The 4913-nt window shown below is 40.3% G+C and overlaps 1 protein-coding gene across 2 annotated transcripts in view; it reads right to left on the bottom strand.

Moving 5' to 3' along the window:
* Positions 1-4913, bottom strand: part of MCM9 (minichromosome maintenance 9 homologous recombination repair factor) — an 89313-nt gene that overhangs the window by 7725 nt on the left and 76675 nt on the right. The window lies entirely within an intron of this gene.

Here is a 4913-nt window from a genome sequence, read left to right as displayed (position 1 = left end):
GTGTGTGTGTGTGTGTGTGTGTGTGTGTGTATACATGCATACATATATATACATGCACACTGACTTTCTACTGTACTTTCCAGCTGAGGAGCAAAGTGGTTTAAATACATGCATTAATTAGTCTCTCACACAAAAAAAAGACATTTTTTTCCCCTCAGAATGATTACTATTCAAAAAGTGAAGTAAGTATTCTAAAATAAATACATTATTGTAGTACACACACTCACATATACTTTGCTAGATGCACACACAAAAACACAAGCATAGTCCAAGACAAAAAACTATGCTAAGAAGCAGTTAAGCCAGAGCGCAAGTTAGTGAAACTCTAAATAAAAAACACTGCAGGGATAGCATAACTATCTCTCTCAAAACCACTGATGACAAACCAAGTAAATTAAAAAAATTAAGGGTGCATTTAAAATTGATCCAAATAGGTTAGTGTTTCTCCAAAATTAAACTTTTCAAGGATGAGAAAGGATGGAATGGGAAAGCAAAAAGGAAAGAGGAAATATAAATGAAGAAAAAGGAAGACAAAGTAAACATGAAAAACAGCTCTAGAATTGCTCTTGGGTTGCCTCTGAGGGTTCCAGTATGGCTGCAGTGACAAAAAGCTACTTTTTTATTTCACATCACTCAGAATCATAGGCATCTGCAGAAATATAACTCACTTAAAGCAGAAGACTCACACTCTTACACCCCAAGGGAGTGTGAGAACCACTGTGTTAAGGCATAGAAATATACAATTAAGGCACTAAACAACCTTAAGTCTGCCTTGCAATGCTTAATTGGTCCCAAATATTTTAAAGACTTTTTCATGTTTTCGACCCTTACATCATTACAGAGCAATGAGTATAGAGTAACAGCTGAGAGTAAGGGATCTTGAGTTTCATTGTAGGCTTGGCGCAGGACAGGACTCAGTAGGAGAGACAGTCTCTTCTGCCTAGTCCCCTCAAATATGATCACTTCAACCTGTGCTTTACCCATGCTTGTCTTTACCCTTCCCATATCTTCTCCTCACCTGACCTGTCCCAATCATGACTCCCTCAGTTGGAATGTGCACAGTGAACTAGGCAGAGATTGTAGGAAAAGAAAGTAGGGCCTTCAGGATTAGAACAGTGAAATCCTGCTATGGAGAACCGTATTTTAACTTGGTCTCCGCCACTGAGTTCCTTTGTGGTTTTCTAGCTGGTTACTAATTTTCCTTTCCCTTGTCTTCTGGGTGGCTGCTTTTTAGGAGTGCTGAGCCCTCACAGCTGCTACGGAAATCAATGGGAGATATGCTTGAATACATAAAGCCCTAGATAATACAAAGTACTATGAAAAATCAGGTTTAAGGATTCTCAAACTGGGCACTCAATTAGTGGGTATTTTTTACCTTAATCTTGCTGTGCCTCAGCTCCAGATTGCAAATGTGGATAATATCACACACCAACCTCACAGAAGATTGTGAAAATAAATTAATTGCATTTATCTGAAGCACTTGGGTACTATATTGATGAATGTCATGAGAAAATTAATAATTTGGCCTTTAGAACAGGGTTTGAATACTGTGAAGTAAATAAGGCCTGAGGCTAAACCTTAAACAAGAAAACAAAATAATGAATAGCTGCTCAGGAACTGAGTGCTGTCCAACCTGTGCAATGCATGAAGTCAAGGTCCTATGGGAAGACGTAATGTCTGATGATGTAATTACAGATTGTATCCAAGTGCACATGCACAAGGGGAAAAAAAATCAAAGCTGCCCAGGCAAAGTTAACTCTGGCACCTCCTAATTTTTTACTTTGCAACTGTAATAATGTTCTTTTAAATGTAGTGTGTGCATGCGCACGTGCACACGCATCCACATGTGTTTGTGTATTTAAGGTAACTACCTGTTAATTTTCAACCCTGGTTCCGCTACTCAAGTCTCCAGGCTGTGTGGTTTTCTGAAATACCATATGCAAGATGGGGAAAGCAGTTTATCCAGCTGCCAAAAGGCCAGCCCACATGTTCAACACTTCTGATTAGCACTTAGCTCTCTGCTTGATACAAGGCTAAGTAGAGCAGTACAGGTTCTTGACCAGTGGATAGGGGGACTCAGAGAAATTAGTGAACAAAGTTAGAGATCAATAACGATATTGCATGTTTGCATTCTCTCTGGGCAGTAAATTTGAGTGCAACATAGTATATTAATTTGACTCTCCATTATTTATTAAAAGAAAAAAGAGGAATTCAAAATTACCTTTTAGCCCCAAAACTGTGCATAAATTTTTAATCGTACTGATTTAAAACAATTGCCTGTCAAATTCTGTTTACTTATATTCTGTCTCCCAAGGTTTCCCTGCAATGTCATTTGGATATATTTTTCTTCTTCACGTTTTATCTGAACTGCGGTGCACCATTGCTATATGCTGTTAAAAGGCTGCTCTGTCCTAAATCAGTGATGACTGCATTATAGCAGGATAGCAGGATTCATTATAGTGAATCTTTCTTCACTCTACAGCATTGCATCTTGTAGTTCTCATTGAGACAAAACTCCATGTGCAAGTACTTTCTGGTAGATATTCAAAGGCAAGAATGGCAGTTAGTCTCCTATTTCTCTCAGAAAGTCACAGACACCTGACAGTGATTTGTGCCTTTGAATGTCAACTCCTGCGAGCTTTGTCTGTGGGCTTTCTTGCATGGGATGCTTACTGTGTGTTTTATTTACACTGTAGTAAGCGTTACTGTGCTGTATTAAAAGTTAGAAGATGTTCTGAGTAGCTGTACAGTCATGATTCCTACTCTAACTGTAATGTGCAACAGTGTAGGACTGCACTGGAGGTGGCTCAAGCCTCTGGTGGTGCCACAGCTGGGACCAACAAACAGCTGATTTCAGCCCACGAACTGCACCAGTCTTGAACTTGCTCTAATGCGGTGCAGGGGCTGGGACCAACAATCAGCTGATTTTTGGTCCCAGCCAGGCACTGCACCAGAGCTAACTGTCAGTCTTGGCCCTGGCACTGTACCCAAGCCAATTCAAGACTCCAGCGTAGCGCTAGGGCTGGGACTGACAACCAGCAAGCTGTGCTGGTATTATTTCTGTGGAGCAACTGGAAGATAACTGAACACGTGCTGCTTAATACAATCTGGAGATACTCTGCCCCAAAAAGGAGTCTGATATGATCACACTTAGCATGATATGAGCACACTGAGCACATATTTTACTGCTTGAATGCAAGGACACTCAGGTTTAAGTGCAGCTAACACATCCTAAGTGTAATCTGCATGCCTTATGTAAGGACAGCAATATACAGGCCACTTTTGTAAAAGGCTTTTCTGGTCTTCTGGTTGAAAGGGGTTATAAATTATGATGTATTTTATGACTATATGTACGCCAAACTATAGAGAAACACAGGAAATGCTTCACTGTATTAGGTAGATTTGTACCTTATAGACTAGCCAAAACATGGCGTATGCGTGTGTGCATACACACTTTAGTTAGTCTGTAAGGTTCAAATCTACCCTGCCTTCTGCTTGACTTCTGACTATCTACATCTCTTGCTACACTGGACCAGTGTCTGTCTAGTACAGTAGTCTGTCTTTGATGTAGCCACTACTGCAAGCTTCAGAAGGCAGAATTGGAAGCTCATAACAGACAAACTGAGAAAACTGACTTATAGAAAATGTTTCTGCCTAAGTCTAGTTAGTGACTGACTTATGCCCTGAACCATAAGGATTCACAGCCCTTCAAGAATCCCCATGTACTCTATCAAAAAGCATTCTTATTGTCCATATATCTTTTATCTACGAAATTAAATTTATGGCATGAGGTATATCTTTCGGTAATGTGTTCTAAAAGTTAGTTATGCAACATGTATATAACTGTGTCATTTTTTGATTTTAGGTCTGTTGCCTTTATTTTTCAAATTAATGTTCCTGTGTTTAAATAAAGGAGCCTTAGTGCAAAAGAGAGCCAGACCCTTTAAATCATTTCACTGTCCCTGCATGCAGAAATGCTACATAATGTATATGGACAAATGTTAGGCATCATTTTCATTGCCTGGATATTGTATTTATGTTGTTACCTTCAGATTGTTTCGTTTGTGTTTTTAGACAGTATTGGATAATGTGAATCTTATAGTCTCTCTAAATGTGCAGGTAAAAAGCGTGATGGGATCTAATGTACAATTCATACAATTGCACCTCCTGCCATGCCACATGTGCATTAGATCCCATTGTGCCTTGGTGCTGGTTCAGGAGGTGCCTGATCCTGGGCTCCCCGTGTACCAGCAACAATCTGAAAGGTAACAACAAGCTCCCATAGCTGGGAGCTGTCTCAGGTGATGGGATTCTCAGCCACTGGGGTGTATGGTAAACCTCTGTGGCTGGGAGGTCACAGCAGCTGTGGCCTCCCAGTTGTGGGGGTGCATGGGGCCCTATGGTTGGGAGCCCTATCAGCCAGCAGCTCATACACTTAGAGGCATACATGCCCCCCACCTTTCCCTCCCCCCAGCTGGGAGCTCCAATGAGCTGATGGGGCTCCCTACCACAGAGGCTCTTGGTCACACATTTAATTAATGACATGATAAGAAGCAGCTACAAAGTTATTACACATATTTTGTAGAATATCTGTGTAGCTTATTCCTCTTTTTATGTGCCATTAATTGATTGAACGGTTGGCTGGTGGCCACTTAAGGTGTGATTAACTGGTTAATCGCGACTTAAGCGTAATGTATAGATGGACCTTAGTATCATCTAATGATGAAAAAAGATTTACTCCTGCTCATCTTTAAAAGACTATTCTTTTTCTCTCACATAGGTAACTAATGTCTAATTAAAAAATACAAATGGCATTCACCTACCCATCTGCCATCATATCAACCTTCTCAGTTTAATAATTATCCTTATAGGCTTGGCAGTGCTACATTGGCTAGCACTACGGAAGAAAGAGA

The sequence above is a fragment of the Gavialis gangeticus genome, unplaced genomic scaffold, assembly GCF_001723915.1.
Source record: "Gavialis gangeticus isolate Ggan-Ray unplaced genomic scaffold, GavGan_comp1, whole genome shotgun sequence".
NCBI classification, from domain to species: Eukaryota; Metazoa; Chordata; order Crocodylia; family Gavialidae; genus Gavialis; species Gavialis gangeticus.
The sequence above is the reverse complement of the archived record's forward strand: the minus strand, read 5'-3'. Positions and strand labels throughout refer to the sequence as shown.